The sequence below is a fragment of the Takifugu flavidus genome, chromosome 17, assembly GCF_003711565.1.
Source record: "Takifugu flavidus isolate HTHZ2018 chromosome 17, ASM371156v2, whole genome shotgun sequence".
Lineage (NCBI taxonomy): Eukaryota > Metazoa > Chordata > Actinopteri > Tetraodontiformes > Tetraodontidae > Takifugu > Takifugu flavidus.
The window spans coordinates 5,064,489-5,089,801 of NC_079536.1; the positions used below are offsets into that span (position 1 = coordinate 5,064,489).

The 25,313-nt window shown below is 45.2% G+C and overlaps 2 long non-coding RNA genes across 3 annotated transcripts; one reads left to right on the top strand and one right to left on the bottom strand.

The window, feature by feature from the left end:
• Nucleotides 1-843: 843 nt before the first annotated feature.
• On the bottom strand, nucleotides 844-4,512 carry LOC130513904 (uncharacterized). The gene is made up of 3 exons (XR_008946860.1): nucleotides 4,313-4,512; nucleotides 2,942-3,036; nucleotides 844-2,838 (listed from the first exon to the last, which is right to left on the bottom strand). It is a non-coding gene; the product is annotated as an uncharacterized LOC130513904 (long non-coding RNA).
• A 2,990-nt stretch (nucleotides 4,513-7,502) lies between these two features.
• On the top strand, nucleotides 7,503-24,474 carry LOC130514125 (uncharacterized). Of its 2 annotated transcripts, XR_008946924.1 has the most exons (5): nucleotides 7,503-7,859; nucleotides 16,897-17,904; nucleotides 17,979-19,511; nucleotides 19,590-19,674; nucleotides 24,295-24,473. It is a non-coding gene; the product is annotated as an uncharacterized LOC130514125 (long non-coding RNA). The 2 variants fall into 2 exon arrangements; XR_008946923.1 differs by having other exon boundaries at nucleotides 19,590-24,474.
• The last annotated feature ends 839 nt before the right edge of the window (nucleotides 24,475-25,313 follow it).

A 25,313-nucleotide genomic window follows, 5' to 3' on the forward strand; every position in this document is an offset into this window, starting at 1 on the left:
GGAAATAAGGCGCTCTTTTATGTGGCGTCCTCAGTCGAATGTAAAGGAAGCCAAGTTTGCAGCAACGCTTCGATTATTATTACCTACGTTAGAGGATTTGTTTGTCTCTTTCCTCATTCAGCCGACGAGTGCTTCCAAATCACAAGTGTTGTCATGTGGGTGACAGATCTGTCTGCCGTGTGCGCTGACAGCTCCCTCTTGGCTTTAACTTATTTATATTTTTCCCATTTGAAAGGACGCTCTCGTCAATTGGCAGCCGATCAGTATAGGGCCTCTACTTGTTAGAAATATAATGTTGCCGTCACTGCGAGGACCGTCAGACATCGCAGGCAGTTTTATTTACAGGCTGTATATCATGTCAGCATCACGTATCATAAGGTGATATTCAGGGGGGCTTTGATTGGTTGAATTCCCCACAGTGTAGTTGTAATTACTCTGAGCCAAATGCTTCCAGCTGAAATGGGGTAATATTTTAACACCAAGCCCAGCTGGGGGGCAGGACGATGCTCATATGAGAGGCTTTATAGGACGGTGACCATACTGGTCAAAAAACTGGCTGTACTTCCTGATATGAGGCCATAAAAGAAGAGTGACGATTATCACCCTCGTCTGTTGGACTACTTTTGAGAATAATTTCACTTGTGGATTAGCACAGTTAGCACCGAATGGTTAGCTTTGATATTTCCTGCTACAAAAGACATATCTGGATTTTGTCTCAGAAGTTAAACCCCCACCAAACAGGAAATACATCACAATACAGCTTAATGATAAGTGCATAATGCCTTTAAAAGAAATCCTATTTTTTTCTGAGCGGTAAAGCCTTAATTCAACAGTAATTGCAGCTTTAAAAGTAAAATATGTATTTTTCAGGGCTCCATCAGTGTGGAGAAAGAGGATCGGAATCACTCACAATCTACATATATTTTCAAGCAGCACAAAGAAAAGCTTCCCGGTCCAACCTTGACAGAGGAGCCGCACACTGAATGTCATTTCGTCGCTCCTCTCAGCTCTGACTTGAAGGTCTTTATCTGTTCATTACTAGACACCATCGCACACTTTTAAAGCACAGCTATTTTCAAAATACAAAGACATTTTCATACATTTAAGCTCCCTTTTTGGGGGCCAAACTCTTAAAAGGAAATAAAAGTTTCAGTGGAGCTTAAAAAAAGAAGCAAAACACACACTTTGGATCCCCTTTTACAAGTTTGTTGAGCCATTTGTGCCAGAAGCGAGTCTGGGAGTGAGACGAGCTCCATACATCATTGTGCTGTGGCATTACCGCGGGTAATGAAGTGTGGAGCCGGAGCAGCTCTTCGTTTTGTCATAAAGAGTGGGAGGGAACCCGCTGTACTACAAGGAGATTGTGGACAGTCTGCAGGCCATCATGGCAAAGTGACTTAAATTACAGTTGTCGGCTGCAAAAAATGATTAAAAAAGAACAATGGAGTTCTTCTTCCTGCATGTCTCATGTTTGTGGTTGAGGGTAGAAGAGCAGCTTCACTTTTAGTATTAAAATAGGAGATATTTACTTCAGGCTTCATGTGGATACATAAAAATGAGATTGTTTTAAAGACGTCTTTTAGAATAATCTTAGTAAAATAACATTAAAGCAGAATAAAACCGAATAAAAACACATTCGAGCTATAAATGCCCAACAGATGCTATAAAGAACAAACCAAATGACCTACCCTTCCATTCAAGAACTCTGATTACTTACAGACCCCGAACGCATCACAGCGAAGGCCTCGTCCATCGCAAAAGGAAAAACTCGAGGCGATTGACGCAAACTTGAGGTACTTGAGGAGAAAAGACGAGATCCGTACACACTTTTCTGTCTTTGAGGAAATGACAAATGAATGTGTTATAAGCGAGATTTTGTCCCAGACTTATTCCACATGAGCATTAAATTTATCCACCCTCTGTAGCTTGCAGGCAAGAAAGCTGGTTGTCAAATGCTAACTTGGGTTTACGACACAATTTGACGGTTTGTCCAGATGGCGTCGCCCCAGGAAACGTTAGCTTAGCGATATTAGCACAAGCGACACACTAGCCTTAACATCCGTGGTCCTCATCACTCTCGAACCTGTTTTAGGCTCAGACTGACCGTCGGGGTGCAGGTCCGTCGTAATTCGTGGAAACTTTGCCCTGTCAGAATGAGCAATCACTTCCTCCCACCCATAAATCCACAACCAGCCGTAATCTGTTGAATTAATTGTCCGCGCCATTGTTCCAAAGCCTCCGGAATTTATTGGTTCCTTCGGCTGTGATAATTGTAATTTGCTGGTTTAGTTGGGGAAGAAAAACCCCACGCACTCCTGGAGGAGAGCGCTAATATATTGCCCTGCTGCTCGGTGCGGAGAGGTGATTTGTATTTATCAGCCGCTTCGCCGCGACGCATTCTCACCTCACAGCGCTGCAATACATTAATATTTGAAGACACTGTTATTACCTTTAATCAGTCTTTTTGATGATTCAACCGCAACTGTCAATCACGCAATAAAACCTACAGGAGTGTTCATCAGAGGGCCATTTTAGCCATTTTAGCATGGGCTGCACCACATAAATCATACTGCAAGTTTTGGAAATAAAAGAGGAGATGAATGAGGGAGAATTTGTGATTATTACCGTGTTATTACATATGCGTTTCCTTATGAGAAGGCACTGATACCAACCTGTGACAGGGCTGAAGTGACACCCGTCTGAGAGGAATGAAGTGAGCGGCGGCTTCTTGTGAGGAAAGATGCTGCGCGCGTTATCGGCTGATGTTTGACGCCGGGTTAAAGCACATCGCGGCGTGCGGAAGAGGAAGTCGGGCGTGGTGAAGATCTCAGGCTTCCCCTGAGGGGAAACCAAAACCAGAGTCGTCAGCGGTTTACAGTAGCTCGTCACTGCTGTCATTTCAGTCTTTCAAGTTTATCTCATCAGTGTTGCAGGAGCGTACCGATAACGACAGACGTGTGTCAGAGCGTCGATTCGCTTGCAACCGTCTTGTTTTAGGGTTCGAAGTCCTCTGCATTTCACGTCCGGGACGGTGCACTATTGGAAATCGATCGGTATTGAGAAAAGGAATCGTCAGAAAAGGGTCTGTGTGCACTTCTGCTAGCTGGTTATAATGGATGGAGTTGATCCACCTCTCCCCTTTAGATTTGATTCCCGACTCTGGTAAACTTATTTTCTGTTGCTGTATCTATTTCTCGTGGCGTTCCCTGTTATTGGATACGGTTGCTTTCCTGGCACCAGCAATTTGATCTTGGGAATTGGATGCCAGCAGCCATCAGAAAAGCTTAGTAAGAGTATTTATAGTTTTATTTCATGCTCAATCCGTGTTCCCGCTCAAACGAATATCTAAAGATGGTTTGTCAGTGTTGATCTGAAGGGAGCTCAACATGAAGTGACACAGCAGCGTCTTATTGACATGCTTCGTATCCAAAAATGTCCGAGGTTGTTGTTTATTTTTTTTGTTGTTTTAAGTTTCATTACTCCAAACCCGGGCTGGATGTGTGATTCCTGACAGGAACACGAGAAACTGATGCTAATGATTCTTAGCATTGGGTTGCATGCGTCTCATTGGGACTAATTACAGCGGTGAAGGTGCGAGGTTGTCCGTCAAAACCAGGATCATACAACTATCATGATGATTTGTCAAAAGGACAAATTAATAATTGATGTCTGGCGTGATTGCATCGACTCCAACATGTGACCTAACCTTTCTTCTGGGCAGTTGTGTACTTTAAAGTTTCAAAACTTCCTGGGATCACATCCGATTATTTGTCATCAACCCAACCCACCATTTTGCACAAAAGTGACATTTTAATGTCCCTTCGGCTGCCACGTTGACATTTAACTGTACTCCAGTGGGTTGATGAGGCTCTTTTTTATTCACGAGAGGAAAAAAAACAAACAAACTGAAAAGATGTCGTGTCAAAATAAATCTTCAATTTGCAACCGAATTTCTTCACGCCAAACAGTCTGCTGATGATATTCGATGAAACGCAGCCTCTTGGGGAGCTAAATCCAGTGTATGGAGGAATATTTAGCCCTCTGTGATAACCAGATCAAGGTCAGATGCTATCAGAACACATCGTCTCATCCCATCTGCACATGGCGCATCCAATTTCCAAAATGTTTCACTTGAGAAATGTGCTCTCCCAAGACTGGGCATACACGCCGCTGACAACATTTGAGCCGCCGCCTGACTCCCAACAATCAGTCATGAAGTCCCTCCCCCAACATCTGCACAGAGAAGGGCATCGCCGCCACTGAGGTGGTTGTGGTGGAGGAGATAAAGGCCTCCTGATAGCTGCACACCAACCTTTATTGCCTGCAAATCCCACGGGAGTGCCGGCCGTATTTCTCAGAAAAGTAAGAGTCCGGCAGGAACCAGATCGGCAGAGTTTGTCTGGAAAGGAAGAGGAGGAAGAGTCGGGGTAATCTTTACCGGCTGAAGATAGGCAGAGAAATCAAGAACAGAGGGGCAAATTTTCCACTGCAGGAACTCACAGGAGCAGCCAAATATAAGAAAGATGATCATAATTCAGTTGTTGAAGTTAAAAACTCGGCGTTCCCGTGACGACTGAGATGTTTCACCAAAGTTTTTTTAATGCTACTGCGGTCGATCCAGAAGTGCAACTTTAGAAGGCGAAGCTGCTGGAGCAAAGCCTTATGGGAAATGTTTTGTTTACCAGTCCCACCAGACCACCAATCAATGAGAGAAAACTCTGAGCCTATTAGCTTCCCTGAACTGTTTAACACCAAGTGGCCCCCATTACTACCCAGTCGATGGCGTTTGTGGCTTTAACGTGATTAGTAAGCTTTTCTATTCCACTTATCACAAATCTCTACCTGATCCTTCAGAGACTCAGCTGGGGAAGCAACGTCGCTCTTTAGCAATAGCTAATCCACCCTTTTTCTTGTTGTTCTGTAAAATGTTGCACAAAACAGTGAACAGTCTAGATTCAAGTTAAGGTTAATTAGTCTGAATGATGTCATTTTTAACAAGAAAAAACATTTAAATCACGAATCAACACAGACTTGGACAATGTGTAAAAGTTAAAAATAGAATCATAAAATCATAAAAATCTGATCAGAATCTTTTTTTTTTTAAATAAGGGGAAAGAACATACGCTAACAACTTTATTACAACTATCTAATTACTCCCAGTTATCAGATTTTTATAAAAGACTGGGCCAAGGGATAGTTGGGTTGTCAGACTTCAGGCCCTGGCAATGGACTCTGTTATTGTAGGGTTATGAACTGGCCCGGAGCTCTGTAATATTTGTATCTGGAATTGGTTCTGTTGCTAAATACATTTTGAAATTGGAATTTTTCTTCTTGAAGTCTTCATTCAGAGAACACGCTGATTAGCAGTGACACACGAGAGGTATTGCGATCCAACAAGCCGCATACGTGCAGGGATCACCGCAGGACCCTCATTTCACTCCCCGGATTTCATGCACGATTAACATCCTGGTCTCTGTTCCATGTCTGTAAAACACACATGCGGAGATAATTAAAACATTTGCTTGTTTGGAGCACCAAGAGAAAATTTATGTCCTTTCTTCAGAGATAATGGTGATTTTTTAGTCATTTCCTGCTAATCTAAGGTTAAATAAGTAAGTGGTTTTTAATTCAGTCATTTGCTGGCTTCTCCCGCTGTGAACGCAAAGCCTCAGCTCGTCATTGACCTCCGTTACCTTGGTCATGGGTGGATCACTTCTGATGCCATCTTTGCTAATCTCCAGGAGATGTGGCAGGAAATCAATGCAGACAGACGATTCAGTTTCCCGGCAAATCAAGCTCAGAGAACCTTCGGAGGTCTTTTTCTTATTACAATCTCATTAAAATCTGCTCACGGTGGCGTTTGGTTTGTGTTTGGAAAATAATAGTCACCTACAGGTTTTAATAGGTTCTCAAATATGATTTCTTCCCCTCAAATGACACTTCTACCGACTTTATATCGCTTTTCCTGAAGATAATTACAATTTTTTTCCCACCTTCTAGCCAGTGGAGCCAAAACACTATTAGATGTTTTCTCTTTTCTGTCTCTGCTTGCTTAAACCCACAGGCCGAGATGTATTCTTGTCACATTATTCTAAAAAAAACACATTAATATTCTGCCTGCAACATCTTTCTTATGCTATATGCTAATGGGAATGTAGTACACCCTCTCAGCATGGAGTCTTTACCAGGCAAAGGCATGCAACAGTTGCTGAGTATGAAATCCGTCTTGTCTGTATTCCTGTCGATTCAAGGGTACGAGGATGGCCCAGAATATCAATTTCATAACTAAAACGCCAGAACAAATAGCTGTTCTTTGGGGAAATGGCTGCAGGGCAGAGGGCAGAGAGTGCTCACGTCTGGAGATATCTGAAAAAAAAGAAATTGTTTGTCGGATCACACGCACGCCCTCCCTCTTCCAGACACACCGCGCCGAGCCATTTCCTCCTCTGCTGCGCTTCCCGCAGTGTTTGTGACTCAGGCGAAAGGAGCTGTCATTCGTAGAAAAGAACAAAATGACAGTTTCTGCAGTGTTAAGAGGGTGTAATGAGGTGAGAAGAAGGGGGAATTAAAAGAATGTGCTCATCAGCACGCGCGGGCACACTTAGGTTTCACTTTGTGTTCACACACGTGTCACCTTTAGAACCACGAAGCATGACCAAAATAGGCTCGCAATAAAGTTTACAGTTGATGATTTTTGTTAGCATCTTTTTTTCTGCTTGGTGTGAGATGTGTAAGAAAAAGAAAATCCCGCACTTTTTCGATGATTCTCTATTCGTTGGACTCTGAAATGAGCTGCACGATTCAGAATTCAGGTAACGTCTCGATTCCCTCGTCCCTCCCTGATAGTGAGGAAAAACACCTGTGTGACTTGTGTCTAATTAATCCTGTCGTGTTTAACGAACACGTGCCAGCTCGAACTCCTCCAACAGCTGGAACGTCTGCGAGTCGTTAAGTTGTCTGAATCTCATTTTTCAGCCCCCGTTTGTCACTAGCAACCAAAAAGGGTTTCACATATTCCATGAGAACAGAGATGGGTCCTTCGTCTACTGTTTGGCCCTCCGTTGGAAAGGTTACCCCCTGTCTTTATATGCCTCACCCGACGGAGTGTACAATTTTTTGCACTTCTCTTCTCAAAATGATCCTTTCCTGGATAATATTTTTAACGGAGACAAATTAAGAACAGCTGCATCCACTTCAAATTTGTGACCAATGATACAAGTCCTCAGACAGCAGATGAGAAAGAAGAATGAATCAGCTCTTTCTATGATTTTTATTAAACCACATGCTAATATTAGCTCTTCCATTTGATAGCATCAACCAGAAGGGACTGTAAATTTTACCTGTTGTAAGCTACCACAGACTGCAGATTGGTTAGTGTGACTGTTGGAAGCCCAGTAAAGGATACTTAAATAAGAACTTAAATATGAACTTAAATATGAACTTAAATATGAACTTAAATATGAACTCACTTGTGACAGTGTACCTTTTACCATTTTAAGTCATCCTAACAGAGTAAGAAGAGAAGGTAAGATTGAAGAAAAGCTCTTTTAAAGCAGGAAAACCTCATTAGAATCTGAAAAGTCACTTTTCTGAGATGCTCCAGTTTTTGACGCCTTGCTTCTCTCTTGTCCACAGCTGACTCGGCTCTCAGGAAATGACTCCCCTCGTGGCTGATGCATTTTTGATGCCTGCGACGGCTACCCTTTCTCCACCGAGGGAGCGCCACTGTTTGAGAGACCCTCAAGTTTTTCATCACAGCTGCATGTCAAGCATCCCATTAAGATGGAAGTCCAATTCAGCGGGGACGCAGTAACTTCTAACCTGGGCTTCAGGTTCCTGGGCAGCCATTCATCTCAAAGGTATGTTCCCTGAAGGTTCTCAGCATGAAGACTTTGCTCCCCCTCCCCTGGAAGACTCTTATGTGATCAAACTGTTCCTCTGCCGCCTCCTACACTTGCGTCTGCAGACGTTTTCAGCTACAGACGTTTCATTTACATTGAATTCATTGAACTTGTTTATGCAATCCTATCCGTTGGCTTACATCGCCAGGTGGCGGCGGCGGCCTCTTCACTCACAGAAACAGCCGTCCAATATACGGTTTTATTTACACTCCACCTACACACGCCTCCATATGCAGCCATATCACTCATGAAACCTTTCAGCTTTAATAGCAGCCCACTCAGATCCTCCGGGGTGGGTCCATGTCATTCAGCCATCGAGCGAACATTATTGAGGTGGGTAATTGGCAGGGAGCCTCATCTCTTGAGGTTTCAGTGATCTTTCAGAGGACTGTGGGCCATTAATCAGCGGCGGGATAGCGAGAGGACGGATGTGCCAGTACCTTCCACCTCCCTGACAGAAAAATCCTTAGCTAATCAAAATGCCCACTCCAATCTTCACTCAACGTACGGCCGAACGTAGTAGCCCTGAAAATCGGTAATTCTAGGCTGAAACGGTCCCTTTAGCCAGTTAGCAAGGCCGTATCGTAAAACTTTGGATATCTGGGCACAAATGTCAGCGATTCTGTCAGATGAAGCTTGTCGTTTCAAGAGCACAGACCATGAAACGAACTTCCTTTTCCACAGGAAACTGAAAAGGAGTTTTTACAAGCAGAAATGACAGAATTCTAACTGGTTTACACATTTGGAATGTTTAAAGGCCCCTCACACTGACACCTTCCAACAAGTTTAACTAAATAAATACCAACAAATACCCTTTCAAAATAGGCTTGATAACACATTGGTAAAGTCTTCCTGGAAAACCTGGAATTTGGAATACCACGTTCACTTTCACCACAGAGAAGTTTTTCTTATCCTTAATCCTAGTTTTTGGAATCAAATACTTCTGTCTCTGTTTTTCTGAGTCTCCAATGGAGACATTTTCTGGCACCAGATAAAGAATTTGACTGTATTAAGTGGCCAATTTAAGGCGTGAAATTGAAAGAACACGGCATAAAAAACTCCCAAAATTTGTCCTGGTTGTCAGTCGCTCAGGCTTGAATAAATGCAGCGTCCACGTTGTTTTGAAAGTAAATAAGACCATAATTATGTTTCGCGGAATCATCTTAATAGAAATCTGTGTGGCAAAATCATTGAGAACATTTTTCCCAAAGACGAAGTACTTCCAATATTTCTTATTCCGTACATCTTCCAAAGTTCCTTCTCAGCATTTGAAATTTGTCTTTGACTTTTCATGAGTGACCCCTGAAACCCCCAATGGAGGTGGGGGGACCATGAGCAGGACTCCATTTAACTGGGTTTCTAAAAGGGAATATCAATGTGATGTTTCTGACAGATGACGGACGCTCTGACACGTCCCCATTTAGCTGTTTATGCTAGCTATTCCCATTCTGGGCCGGCGGTTATTTAAAGGGACACTTGCTAAACTGAAATTTGACTTTGTCCCTTTCGGCATTTTTCCAGTCACAGCAGAGGAGCCTGCTTTGCTTTCAGCATCATCACGAACAAGGTCGTACATCTTTAACGAGCACTCTTAATGCAGGGCACTTACGTTGCTCCATTACCTGGTATGTTAAAAACAAGAAAAAACAGGAGCTGAATGTGATTTTTCTTGATGCTGCTTTTGTTTTTGTTTCCTAAGTTTGTAGTAACTGTAACACGGCCTTTGTTGTAAATATGTTCATACTCTCTAAGAAACGATTGAAAAAGGTGCAGACTGGTAAAGTATTAAGCTTTAATCGTTTGCTAAAACTCGCAAACCTTGAAGATTTTTAGATACTAGACAGCTTAGTTTAGTTGACATAAATATTACAACTGCAACTTTAGCTGGAGGTTTAAAACAATGTTTTACATTTTAAAGGGCAGATGACCTTTATGTGCCCTTTGGACCCTTTTTGCTGATTATTGCCCAGAATTCTGAAAAACGTCTGTTAGAGGATATCTGGCTTCTGAAATCAAGCAAAATTAACAAGTTTCAGGCTCTGTGTGATTGCCATAAAGTTTAAGGTATGAAAATTCTCCCTGCTAAATGGAAGGTTTGCTCGGTCGAACTGCAGCCATTGAGTTTATGTAGCGTCAGTTGTTTTATTTTGGTGATTTAATTGGGTCAAGTGGGTGGGGATGAGCTGGTTTTAATGGGATCGTGTGTTTGTGTTGGTGTGTGAAGGGGGTAGGAATGTCAGTAAGGTGCCCCGGGGCATCAGTCTGGCGTTGACTGATGTTGAGTCTGCGTAGGCCGCGGTGGGTCTGGCAGCAGGAGGACGCTTGAGGAATTACAAGAAATAGGCAGATATCATGACCAATATAAACCAGGTTTAAGACGGTAAAGAACCCACCTTAATCATTCCACACAGAACAACGATGGGTTTGAAGCAACCGAGGCTCAGTGTTGAAGAGGTCGGACCTGCTAAAATGTGATTTATTTATGAGGAGATGCTCCTGCTCGGCCTGACTGGCAGGAGCCTCTCCTGCGATTCCCGTCTTGCCCCCACACGAAAGGGAATCTCTCCTACACCTCAGCACGGTCGAAGAGCCCTAATTAAGTGTGGGAAGGCATTTATTCCCACTGATATCGACTCTGAAGGTGTTTTTTTTTTGGTTTAACGCCAAAATTTATCGCGAAGAAACACAATTTCCATCAGTAATCTTAACGAATGATCCTTGTTGGTGAGATAATCAGCCATTTCAGTAGGGCTGATATGTCATTCTGTTAAGCACCACCTGGTACTTTCTCTCTCTCTCTCTGTCTCTCTCTCTCTCTCTCTGTCTCCATGTAGCCATCTGTCCATCTTATAGAAGACTGTATTGACAGTTTCTTCAGACGACAATATATATTCACGCTGAGCAGGAGCAGAAAGGTTGCCATGGTTAAAGCGAATGAGGGCCCATTAGAGAGCTGTTAGTTATCGGTAGGTATTGGTCTCACAACAGGGTCCTTCAGAGCAGCACAGAATGTTTCCGTAAAAGGGTCAGCATGACATTATTGTTCCCCTTGGTGGGAAACTCTGCTCCTGATTGAAGCACTTGGACTCAACAAGTTTTACTTACAAAAGTTAGCGCAGATTATGAGAAAAGGGCACATTTGGCAGCCTTTAAAACCAAACATCAGAGTGTGAACAACTTCCCGATGCCCGCAGGACCGTAGGCAAGAACCCAAGAATGGTTTTAAATGTCACCAAGTGGTGCTTAGCGATGTGAGCGTTTTTGTCCACCATAGCAGTCTTTTCTTACTGTAAGCACATGTAGGTAGCTGGATCGTTAGCGCTTGTATTTTCCCCTTGCTAATGGTCCGGCCGTGACAGTCGGGCTTGTTCGGCGCTGCTCCAAACAGTTCCTGTGGTTACGGAACAAGTGTTTGCAAAATATCGAGCGTAGCGTCTCTGGGAGAGAGCACAGGCTCTGTCGGATTGTTTCCCTGCAATAATCAATATCAAATATGTTTATTCTCTCCAGAAGGGACGGTTGTTTCCTGGTAGCTTTGCCGTTCTCTCACCCGGGATCTCTATTCACATTTAAATCCTCCGGGAATTGTCGGGATCAGAGGGAAATGCACCTGCTCCCCGCGCGTCTCAAAATCTCCTCCACATTACTGATACGATGCAAAATTCATGTCTGCAATCAGCTTGAGCAGTTTGACTTTCAATCCACCAGACAGAAAACATTTGTTTTGCATCTGCGCGGGTACCTGGTGGGAGTGCTCGCACACCGGCTTCCATTTGCATGCATTTGTTTAGCAGAGCGTTGGTGATATAATTAGTTTCCAAGCCCGATGTTTGCGCGGACGAGCAGCACCGCACTCAAAACTTGGTCTGCAGGTGCCTGCAGCATCTCCCGAGAACACCGGTGACAAACTGATGGTAATTCCTGGCAAAACAAGCTCTCAGCCACCCACCTCACGCTCCCATCCCGCTCTTCTCGGGCGCCCGCATGATTAATCTATCTTGCTCGCTGCGTGCTGCCCTCAAGACAAGAGCAGCTTACCGCTTCCTCGACCACGCCACAGGTCCCCAAAATGACACAGTCGAATGAGATTACAGTCTGGGGTTAGAGCGGAGGGTGCTTGTGTGCACCTGCGCGACGGCACAGACGAAGCATCCGTGGAGTTGTTGGTTGTTTTCTTTCTTTTTTTTTCATCTAATTTATGTCAGAAGAGAATAAAGGTGCAGCAGCTCGGGTGGGTTGATGCCCTGGCAGCTGCGTTGTTGTGGAAAAACAAGACCAGAGGGGGGGAGAGAGGGATTTGAGAGGGTGATTCATTGCGATCTGCCAAAATGGTCTATGCGCCCAAAGCTGAAATCTCAGCCGAGGCTCTGCCTTAATAAACCCTGTTGGCGTTAAGCCTTATTACTGTGCAGTCAAATGCCAGAAGGCATTTTGTTCTCCACGGCGAGGCTGTGTTGGGTTTTCTCTCAGAAAGCGCCACACTTTGTCCTTTATCGTGCAGAGGAGATCTTCAGATGATGATTTCTTATTTAAGACCTTTGTGTAAAACTCCAGCAGTATTGGAAGCAGGCATGAACATAGCAGGAGGCGCAAAAAATCATTAAAAAAAAAAAATCTGGACATTTTCAACTTAAATGATACATAACCCTAAAGTTGCCGACAGCTAATTTCCCTGGTGGACACCCCCTAAAGGGATCAATAAAGTACTCTTGAATCTTGAATCTTGAGCCGTCATATAAGATATAAAACTATATTAATATGTAGAAGCATTTACCCTCACAGGTGATTCTAACATTGTGGATATGTCCATTAGCATGCTAACAGGCTATATAACAGTAATAACAACACTTATAACAGTAATAACACCAACTTTCTTCCTTACTATGTAGTTCTCACTCTTGTATGCTTTTATGTACTTTGGTCCAACAAGCTGATGGAAACTAAATGTTAGTTTAATGAATTCTGCTAAACTGCTATTTTATCTTGACCATATGATCTGAGCCTTTATTGCAAGTGCAGGGCCATTGAGCAGCATCTGTCACCCGTCTAAGCTTCGTCATGTTGGATGCCTGGCGGCGTGTTCCTCCTTCTCGCACGCCAATCTCAGAGTCAGAGCCAAATCCGAATAAAACACCCACAAGGCGGAGCGCACAACACTTGGCAACGCCACAGTTTGAAAGACAAAATCCAAAAATGTTGGCTTTGGCGACTAGTTTCGTCATAAGTTAATTATTTTTTGCTTCTTTCTGGCATTTTTCCCGATGACGTCATCTAGGTGCAGATCGTTTTTTTCCTTCTAGGAACCACAGTTGGGCTGTGGCCCTTTAATGTTGAGCTCTATTACCTCCTTCCACGCCGCCTCGGCGTTCTGTTGACTGTCAGTCTCCCGCTTCAAGTCCACTACCCGTGTTTGCAGAGGTAGCCACCTTGGAGGAATTGCAGCCTGCAGGAGGCGTTGCAGATTGGGTCCCTCTCTGCCTCATCGCCCTCTCGATCACCCCGCCAGACAAAAAGAACATCTTTCAGACGACCGGCGGACAACAACGCGGATATTGAGCAATATGCATCTCAATAAAGCGGCTCTCTGGCTGCCGGGAAATGGCGGAGAAACTCTTTCACGGCGACAAGGTTGACGTTATCACCGGCAGCTTTTTATCTGCACTCTCTACGGACACGGGCGAGCATACGTCTTGTAAACGGCCGCCGCCAGACCCTGTTTCCTGTTCCTGGAGATAATGGCTTTGTTAGTGTATGATGAAAATAGAAGGTCAAAATTGGCCTTTCTCAGATTGGACCCCCCCCCCCCCCCCACACACACACACAAACACCCGCCACCCCAACCCCTCGCCTCTGTCCACCTGCCACTGAGCACCAATTGAGTTGATACAGGCACTGAGCGAATCCTGCTGTCAGTCAGAGGTTGGAAGGCTAATCCAGAGCGACATCGTCTGCCCATCTGTGCAGCTCCATCCTGGTTCGTGTGTGTGTGTGTGTGTGCGTGAAAGAGAGAGAGAGTGTGTGTGTGCCTTTTCTGAAATATAAGATGAAGCATTTCCATGGTGTTCCTCTGCGCCCGAACAGTCAGACGAGGACTGCGAATTTGGGCCATTTTCTTCACCTTTCTAATCCTCTTACACGCCATCTTTGACCTGCCTTTATCGTAGCTCCTTGCCTTGAAATGGCAGAACCTAATTACACACCGTATCACCGGCAGATGCAGCTACACTCCTCTGGTATGCGCAGTGTAACAATTTGCCGTCCAACTTGTGATGCTAACGCTAATCCTGTCAAACACGGATGAGTCCAGCACAATCCCCCAGGTACAACATAACCAGGCAGATTCCCTCGCTGGGTTCGAGGAGCTAAAGGCGGTTATGCTGCTGGAGAAAATTGGGACATCTGTTCTTTTTATTTCCCTGTGCAGTCATCATTAATGAGGTTATCTTTTCTGCAGCTTTAAGAGCTTGTTGCTGAAGAATCAGGGGAGTCACCTGTATTACCCTTATTTATCCACCTTATTGACATGACGAGAAGCCTGTTGAAAGTCTGCTTACTTTATTTTATAATGTATAAAACCTGTTATGTCAAAGCCTCTTTAGATGATTCAGATTACTTGTCTATGTTGAAAATGCTGTAGTTTCCACGTCAGGCCACTAGTTGGCAATGTTTCCCGTGATGCAACACTGCTAAAAGCACAACAACAGAAAAAGTATTGACTGCAAATGTAGCAGGAATGCGCACCTTCAGAAAACCATTGTTTTCCCTGTTTCCATGGAAACAGAGGCCGATAAGTCTCAAAAAAGCTCCACTTTGGAACCCATTTCCAGGAAGTAGCCTACACTTTGTCTGGAGTGAAAAATCTATTTCTGTGTAAATGAGAACTCAACCTCCCTGTAGACCAAAGATTTAAGCCTTGAAAATTGTTAGCATTTGCTAACTGAGATACTTAACACACATTTTGGTCTTGAACAAATCTGTTGTTAATGGAAGAAAGGGCTCTTTGGGAGTGATGTCCTGTTGCACACAGGGAGGAGAAGGTCAAGGAGGTCAAGGTTGATACTGAGAAACTCAAATTCAATTAACACTGATCAACACTGAAGAACCCAAGGGTCTGATTTTGTGGATGTGGCCCAGCATTTTATTAATTGTGTATCTGTTCCACACAGGTATGTACTTTGGAAAATTAAATCTTTTTTTTCCAAATCTTTTAATATGGCAGCTAAATGGTATTCTCAGCATCATTACTGGACCAGCTGCCCGAAACATATCGACTGAATCGCATCATTGTAATGAAACTAATTCAAGAAATGGGCCACGCACGGCTGAGCCCACGAAATGGAATCCAAGAGAAATCAGATCTAAGAGCGAATAAGTCGATTGATAATTGTACATTCGTGACATTTCGGGGAGATTCTGACTCCTGCCGGTGGGGGGGGTGATGTTTCTGGTGAGACAGATAAGCACTGAAACAATGAAGGTGTTGAATCTGCCGACATTCATGCCCCCTGGTGGGATTTCTTTATCTACCTCCACCGGATTTGTGTTTGTACATAAACTTGGGACGTGGGTTAGCATTTTAATTAGCATTTAGCTTTCATAATTTCTGATATCCAAGGGTGGACAGAGATATGAATACAGACTAAAATAAAGAGGATCGTTTAATTCATGGGTTTGAATCTCAACAACTGTTGCCGTTTTAAGGGGGTGTATGGATTTTCAGGTCCACTCTAATTGTGTCGGTGTTCTGGAGGATCAGCGCGAGCAGCTAATGAGAACAGCTGCTGCCCGAGACAATGACGGCAGGAAATTAAGAGAGGACACAGCACAGGGATGAATAAAGGATTTTTTAAGGCAATAAAATTCAAGTTTAACCATAAAAAAAGTCCTGACAACTCTGAGCTAATTGGAGTCCAGTGACGAGACATGCTCTCCCTCCAGTAAAACCCTCAAAGTCGGGTCTATCTACCCACATTTTGTCAGGAATTGTCTGTAATACCCTCAGGCCACTATTACGATACTGCCCTGTACAACGACAGACCTATTCTCCCTTTAACGACTAACTCGAGAACATTTTTCGGTGTTTCTTTCTAATAAAATTCAAAATTTGCTTACATAATCGAGGCAGCGGGATACAAAGGACACAGTCCTGGCACCATTCTTCCGATTGGCATGCACGGAGACGCACGCACGGACTAATTTAGCTGCAAATGAACTGTCCTTGTTGATCAATAAAGTTGTCCAATTCCGAACCCAAACATTCTCTGGAGGCTGGCGAGGGTGCCTGCAGATAGTCGGGATTAAACATGCACGAGCAGCAGCACAGGAGAGGCTGATAATGATGGTTGGGATCAACATCTGCGCTCCTTCCAACTTTTAATTAACAGTAATTGGGCCTCTTCACTGTATTAGCAAAGTTCACGACATTAGCAGCTAAGCTGCCCTATTAGCATGATGCTATTTGTATCAGCAAACCCACGCAAACACACTTGGAGTTTAATTATGTTTCCATCAGAAATATATGGTTTCTGGTTTAATGATGATTACGTGACAGCAGATTCGGGGTTAATGAGGATGCTTCTTTTGCTATATGACATCACGCCTCTTATGTGATCTGTGTGTTGTCACCGGTGGAAAGCCAGAGCGGCAGTAATGAAGAGAAGCAGCCATAATTAGGGGAGGAATTTGATTCATTAGCCTATGGGAAGACGGGAACCTTTCTTCCTGAGCGGATGTGAGGAACGGATCAAAGGAGGCGGCGGTCCTTTGATCCAGGCAGGTGGCGAGTACGGCGCCGCTGCGATGACCGTGGACAGGACAACACTTCTGAAAGATAGACGGCCTCCACCTCAGTCAATACGGATGGATTCCGTGAGGATTTGCCCCTTGAACCTGCCCGACCGCCCCTGTTGGGATCGGCTGATGTCTACTTGGGCTTTCGCTACTTTCTCCGTCATTCATTTCACTATTTCTTTCATCCCCCCCCCCTCTTTTACAGCTCACTGGCTCCAGCACCAGAACGGTCACTCACATGCCCGGCAGATAAACAAGTGAGCGCCAACGCTCCCTTTCTTTCCGGTTCTCTTTGATGTGAAGGACAAGGTGATATGCCAATTTTCACTGGGGGCTTTGATTATTGTAGAGTCGTCACCCTCAATTCCGGTGCAGCCCACCGGCGGCGATGGCGGCCTTCCTGTCACCTGACGGACGGATGGAGAAGACCTCCGATTGTTCTTTATTTCCCCTCATGAGATGGTTTTTATGCAGGAGGGGAAACACTGGGAATCGTTACGCAGCTTAAAAGAAAGCTAAGTGAATTACAGTAATTATTTAATGCTCAGTCTTGATCAAGCTAAGTGTCTGTACAGGCGGTTATTTATTTCCTTAATAGCTTGTTCATCTCCCAAGGTCCCCGTGTGGACTCTGATAAAAGAGCCCTTCTCAAAAGCACAACTCGGAGCAGAAGCTGCTTCCTCTCAAAATCTTGTTTTGGTTTTAAACAGGCCTTGAAAACCTCCCGTTTTCTGAATGACGGAACATTTTAACGTCGTGATTCAACAGTCAGAATGGCTTTTTGTCCTGCGCGTCTGTTTTGAAGTTGTTTTGCAGCTAAAATTGGTCGGTTTGAATAAAAATACACATTTTTTGGATTTGAAAAACTGCGTTACTGTACTGCAGAGAAGGAAAATGGTGCCATTCCAAACAATAAAGGCCTGTCAGCAATAATTAAAACAGGGAGCTTTCAAATCCAGCTAAACTGTTAATTTTACACATACGTGTGGTGGCTATAAACACTAAAATAGCACGCTAAAAATAGCAGTGATAGCCGCACCGCTTAATGTTTTTAATGTTTTATTTTGGTCCACAGTGAAATTACATCCTGCCCGGTGGAATCAGACAATGTGTGGAGTCGGTTCTCAAGGTTGAAGCGGTGCATTCGTCCGTCATCACTTCAGCGACTACAAAGAGCTGGAAACGGAGAGTCCGAGCACAAGGCAAAAGGAAGGTCGGATAATGATTTATTAGTTTTTTTCTCCATTCGTAACCTTCGGAGGAAACTGTTTTATCTCCTTTACTCAGGGCTGCAGTGTAGGAGGGAAAAAACAAGATCAGAGTAAAATCTCCACCCGAGCGAATAAAATCTGCTCCCACCTTCTGCGGAATGGCCGGGAAACGCGTCCGCTTAGTCGTATCGGCGCGCAAGCTAACGCGACGCCCGAGAAGACAGTTTATCGCTCTTTGTTGTGAAAGAGGAGTTTAATGGTGCCGTAAAACTCGGGGAGCCCCGCGGAGGCAGCGAATCGACAGCCTGACCAAAACAGCAACAATCCGGCCGGTAAACCGCGGCCTGTAACGGTGGATGACACAGAACGCCACCGCACCATTCCGACGTTTATGGAGTAGGGACACGGCTGTGTGGCGTAGCCAATCGGGATCACACTTCCAAATGAAACTTTCCCCCCTTTAATGCAATTTCAATTTCACCGTGTCCTTTGAGGTCAGTGAATCTTTGTCCGACTGCGCCCCGGGAAGGTAAACTTAATTTTCTGCTATATCTCCTTCGGCTGCCGAGGCGCGGCATATCCAATAGTGAACCTCCTAAACATAATCAATTATCTGGGCTCCAATGGTAGAGAATGCAGAAGGCTGATAAGGCTTTGTAGACTTCTTTTTTTCCTTTCTTTTTTGTAATGAAGAGAGAAAAGACGATTTGGTTCGATACCCTAGGGGAGTTTTCTCCCCTCTCTGGCTTGGCAAAAGAGAATTATTCATTGCATTCTCTCTCTAAAAGTCGATTATTCCCAATAAGTCACAGAGTTGTTGTCCCTTTTTCCGGCGGTGCGGAGCGGGACCCTCGGCAATGTCGATTTTATGTCATATTCTTTGCTTTTTCTTCGAGGTGCGGCCGGCAGCACGACAGCTGAGTGATCCTGGCGCGGGGGACGTACACAACAGGCACTGCGGTTACCAATTCATCAAGCAGCGGCTCATATTGAAAACGGGGCGTCAAACATCTGCCTCTGCAGACCTTTTTGTTTTAACAGTAAAGGACGTGTGCACGGGGCTCCTCGTTGGGATGACTCCGCCTGCCGCCTCTGAGCGGATCTCTGAAGAGATTCATTTAGCCGCAGGGTCGAGTTTATGAGATGGGCTCCCCGATGCATTCTGCTGATTTGCATGTGGCGGGCTCCTGCGCAGGGACGTGCGCATGGGTGCCACTCCACCGAGATCAGCTAAACTCATTCCCATTCCTCCCTGCCCCCGAAGACATCCTAAGGCTTCATCTTGATGAATGCTACATGCTAGGCTAGGCCAACACGCCAACAACAATGGATTAGCCTCCTCTGTCTTCTCATTTTTAGGAGCAAAATGATTCAAAGTCACTCTGACCTTTCTCAAGCAGCATCTCCGAGGAAACCAAATTGATGTTCCGTGGGTTCGGCTACGCGCCAGCTCGCTGGCCGCTGTTTTCCTACCATTAAACAAGAGTTATGCCACACTTCCCATTTAATAACGGGCTCTTTCACGGGGCCGGGCTGGTCGGGAGAGCCTGTCCGATGACTCACCGTGAGGGGCCCATTTGACAGATTACACCTGCAGTCACACTTAAAGGTAGCGTTAGCGGCGCCGTTAGCGGAGCCGGAGAAGAGCGTAACAATTCCATTAAATGTTCTCAATTGACCTTCACAGAAAACGAACAGCCAAGTTCAACGTAGTCAACTTGGTGCTTCACGCTGGCTGAAGCTTCAACGTCCGGCACAGACGCCGCAAAGCCGTAAGTCATTATTCCTGTCGCCGTGGCGATATGTCTACCCTTACCCTTATTGATGTCGGGTTTTAAGCAGCGAAATTACTCGGACCGAAGCGTTTTCCCAAGGGTATTCCGGCAGCTCTGAGGGCAAACTCGGCAGTTTCATGGTCCGGCGGGACCGCAGAGCCGCGGCGCACCGCTGCCACCACGGAGTGTCTCCAGACAGCAGAGTGACAAAGTGTGTGGCAGAGACCTGTTTAAGACTCCATCATCGCCACCGACTTCCAGGGGAGGAGAAGCTATTCAGCACACGCAGGGAGCCGGGGGGAGCGAGAGACTCCTCGTCCAAGGTTGATCACATCTGTGAAATTAGAAATACTTTAGGCCTAAATGGCCACCCAGAGTGTTTGCTTTTGTAATTATCTGCAGCTCCTTGTCCTCAGTCTCTTTCCTCCGACTGAGCCGCGGCACACATGTCCGATTTTCAGTCCCAAAGAGTTTAGACACATCTCCCACGGCAACGAGAAGCCCACGCGTTAAAGTTGAGCTGTCTAGAAGGACGTGTCTTCGGGGTGTTAAAGGTTACGTTCTGCGCGTGATGCCGAGGTGTTAACGGGCTGAACGGGTCCGCTGTGACGCACGGATCGGAACGCAAATATCGGCTCTAGCAGGCGGCCTCGTGGAACATTCCTCCACCGATATCTGAATTTTAATGCTGTCATTTTGCTATTTTAGATTTAGGAATTTATCACACCGTAGGAACGCGTTTGAAAACATCAAAGCATTTTCCCCCCTGCTTTTTACCTTTGAAATTCTAAAGCTTTGATGGTTTCTCGTCGTCTTTTTTCGCTGATAAGGCCGTTTTATGCGCACGCTGCACCGACTCCTCAACCTGGCGAGACCCGGCAGGCAAACCGAACATCCCATTTAAAGGAGGAAATTGAATATTGAATTCGGCTCGATCCCTATCAGGACGCCCGTGTGCGCGCACGAGCCGACGCGTCTCTGTTTTCACTCTTTGCAGGCCGAGACAATGTAAAGGACACGAGTTAGAGGAAGTTTAACAGCATCTCTCTAGCGGAGCCTCGAATATATCTGCGAGTGTTTTATTGTGCACAACTGCTCTTGTTTATAGTGGAAAGTCTTTAGAAAGAGCCAACTAAAGCTACAGCCGAGGGGATGTTCTCATACCTTACCTAACCAAGTGTGAAATAGCTTTGGCTAAGTAAGGAGGCGACCATTAATACTGATAAAAATGGGACTCCAAGCTCTCAAGGTGGAATGAGAGCTCCCTCTAAGAAAGTGATTTATGTCACCTTCAGCTGAGGATAACAACACAACACCACCAGCACGTCTGAAAACACTCACTTGGGGAAACATAGCCTTGAAAGTTTCTCTGTGGCTATTAACTTTAACATCACCTCCTGTGTCATCTTCCAGACTCCACTGGCACAAATATTTGCTATTTCCACCATTACAGTCATCAGGTCTTCTGGTAACTGCTGCTCTTTCCTTGTCCCACACTCACGGAACGCCCCGCCCGTGCCGGTGTAATGAAAACAAACCTGCGAGGTGTTGTCCTTCGGAACCCCGTCGTAAAAAATCAATTAAAGTCCAACACCGGCTCAGTCATAAGAGACATAAATCAACAAATGTTTCTAAGACTATTTCGACATCGTGAAGTTTAGTGTAAACAAAGGACCTAGCTACCTTCCTCCTCAAAGCTATCTGCAAATATTGACTTGCTCAAACATTTTAGCATTGGACTAAAAGACTAAAAGACAGCTGAATTATACTCCATCACATATCCTTCTCTGTCCTTCAGCATCAAATAGCCGTAGGAGTTTTACTCATGCCACAATCTCTCTGTGTGTCACTCCTACTAGGTAGTAAAATCCCGCTTCAGAATTCCTTTCATGTGTTGTCATCATGCCATGAGATATGTCCAGAGTTTGTCACTTTGCTAATTGGGCGAATCAGTGTGCAGTACATGCATGGGGATGTGCTATATTAGCCTAATCAGGTCTCAAGAGGCAAGGGAACATCAGCATAAGGCCCCTTTCAAGCGATTAATAAGGTACTCGGTTGGTATCAGGTTATGGCGGTATCGCATGCTAACAGCGTAGCACTGAGGGAAAAGACTAGCTAGCGTTGATTCTCTACTCTGAGAGGAATGCAGACGTGTCTGTGAATGCTAAAGAAGTAATATGTGCAGATTAATTTAGCACCGTTGTGTCTTTGTGTCCAGAAGCTTTAGCTAAGCCCGATCCTAATTTAAACACATTAAATATGTAGACTGAAGGCTGCGGCAGGAGGCCAGGCCAACAGCCGCCTGGAAACGCCGTTCCCCACTTCACAGTATGAGCCTGTGCGCTGAATCGTGATTTAGTGGTTCAGTCCTGGAGCTAACGCAAACAGCAGCCTATAAACAACCAAACTTAATTACCAGTACATTTTCGGCTAAGCACTCTCAATTAATGGCTGGCCGTGTAAAGGCTCTGTCTCCCCTCATCTTTCACCTCTCATCATCTCATTAGAACACAGTGACACCGAAGGGCACCGTGGCAAAAAACTCATCCCTCACTGCAAATCCTAACACTAAAAGAACCCTTTCAGCTGCTATATATATATTTATATATATCAGCACCTTTTCTTCATTCTGCCTCCTTTCTGTGGAAAAGTTGTCGTGCAGGACGTTCAATTGCAAAGCCACCACAATGGCAAAAGCACGCCTGCGTCTCAGAAAGCTTTCTCTGCCTTTCTAAGTGCCGGTTGTCGAGCGAGTCCTCACAAGAATCTCTCCGCGGCCACGTGAAAGGCCACGGACAATTCAAGAGCACGCTGTAGGAGGGAACACTTACACGCCCCGGCGTCTCTGTCTCTGCTCACCCTTCCTGGCCGTCAGTGTTGAGAATACAAATTTCCAGCCCTACAGTTCCTTGCAAACCCAGATGGAAGTAGCCGGTTGGTTCAAAACCTTCCGACGGAGCTCAACCATGCATGAAAAGCGTGTAAACTGCATATTTTAAGACGGGATGAGCTGACTGCACTGTTATTAAGCTTGGCCGAGTGTGCGCTTCGCTGCCGAAGATATTTAAACTTCCAGTTTAACTTTCTTTGGCCCTTGTTGACATTTTTCAGATGCTGCAGGCTTTAACTGTAAAACTGACAATACTGTTTCACCCAGATGCATTTTCTCAGTCAGAATGGAAACATCCCCCCCCCCCCCCACCCAGCCCTGAACCACAGCTGTGATATAAAGGAAAAAAAGCAATAATCCAACCTTACACTAAAACGTGAATATGGTTTCCTGCAGAAGAAGCTGCAGCCTCTGACTGGATCGCACGTGTCACCGCTGCTCTGGCCGCTCTGCCGCCCGCCTGCTGGCCCGTGTCTGACCCTGCCACATGCAGCCAAGCCTCCTAGCAACAACTGGCCTCAGCGCCAGCTGCTTTGTGACGCACAGGCAGACAGACGTGAGCAGAAACACTTGCTGATGCGCGTAAACCCGCTCTTCTCAACCCCAGATTCGCGTTTTCACCCCACTATTTGCTGGACACGAACACGTCACCTAATTTCCGCGATTCACGACAGCGTCGGGCATCTGCTACATCTGCTTCTGTCTCGTCGGCACTTCGGAGGCCGCCACTGTTGTGTTGAGGTCTTGGGTTCACAGCGGCGGATGGTGCTAGTTCATTGGTTTTCAAGGGGCAGATGATTGACAGGTCTGCCACGGCAGCTATTCTCAGCGTGGCAGGTTGTTTGTCCATCGATACGCGCGTTCACACTGTTCCTGACACTGAAGATTGAGCCGCCGGGAGCCACGATGTTTGAATGCCTCAAATCCCAGGAGCAAACCAACAAATGATCATTTTGATTGCTGCTGCATCCATCAGATGAATATAAATGGATGGAATCGTCAAAAAAGAAAGTCCTAACATTAATTTGCGCGGTTAAGTAGTGTGTATAACAGCATTTCATCAATGTTTTTGTTATTTTTCTTGTTATTTTTTATCATTTTTTCTTATCATTAGCACCAGTAACATCTGATTTATTCTCCTCCTTTATTTTGTCCTGTTATTTTCTTCTTCTCTTTTCTTTTTTCCCTCTCTGACTCATCCTCTTTCAACGACACTTGGCTACGTTCAAGGCTGAAGAGCAAATGCTTTTGTAGCAACGCATTTAGCCAAAATTAAGCCTTAAATTTGGTTTCGCATTCGGCATTTAATTCATCCTCTCAGCCGAATGCGTTTTTCTCCTCTTAGATTTCATTTCTTCGCTGTGTACAAACATGGGAACATCGTGTTTCTCTCCTGTCTGGATGGCGACCGAGCCGACTCAGCAGTGCTAACGATTCCTCTCCATCTCCACACAAACACCATCCCGCAGTGTTTGACGCAAGTAATCAGCCAACTGGCGGGTTAGATACCAATCATCCATGGATTCACTCTCACCCAGCATGATCGCACACATCAGCGATGGCCGCCGCCACATATAGGGCACCATCTGCTCTGCATCGCATCTCATTTCTAACTTTGCCGTCTCCCGCTCGTCGAGAGCGGCGGTGATATTCTGCCACTGTGGCGTGGGGAGGCGTTTTTGTGGCATTTGAACAGACAAAAACCCATCGTTTCGATTCTCTAGGCTAACTCAAGGCAGCGTCCACTCAATTTATTCATGGAAAAAATGACTTCCCGCGATGCCGCTGCTGCGAGTGCAGCTGCCTGACATGATGGACACGTTCCAAATTTCACTCGCCGGAGTTGAAACCTGCCACTCTTCCACCTCCTTTGAGAGCATCTGCAAGTCGTAGACCTTGAAGACTTGAAATGGGAGAAAATGTGAAGATTTAGCGACACTATTGCATAGCTGGGCCTCATTTTTTCTCCAGCACAGATGAGTATAAACAGAGTTTAAGGTTTAGGGATCGTTTCCACCGTTCTGTCATCTGTTCACTCGCTGGCAGGCGTTAGCAGCTCTATCAAAGCCCAACCTCATGGCTGAAAACGGCTCTGCTCGACAACGGAGCTCTGCTCGGGTAGAAAGACTATGTTTGCACTAATCATCCCCTGCATGGGTTCTACACAATCCTCCCTTCATGGCCCGTTCCATTTATTCATGCTCTATGCTGACAATACTCTATTATTCGTTCAACATTTAATCTAAGTTCTGTGATGGATGCTAACAGATGAGCGCCGCCACCTGCACCACCGCCGCGAAGCTTTCAGTTTTCATTTCGATTCCATCAACGAATAAATGACAAGTTGATTCTGTAATCAATCGGACCTTGGCTTGTTCAGAGGTTTTTGAAGGTTGGATGGGGATTGGTCTTATTTATGTTCTACCATCTAACTTTCCAAAGATTATTAAAGCATATGGATCTTTTCTGCCGCAAACAGCAGCCAAATTGATAATCAAGTCCAATTATGACACCGTGTGAGAGGATCTGTGAATATAGGTAGAAAGCAGAATGCCGTGAAGGCTGAAAGTGAACAGTGAACCAGAGCCTGTCGGGTCGGCCCATTCCAAAGGTTGCTAATCAAACACAATCAAACCAGCATGGTTAATTCACCTCCATCAACACTGAAGTCACGGGACGCTCTTCACAAACTGGGGCCGTAACAGTCCTGGGTTCTGGTTTTCTGGGTTTGACTCTATTAAAG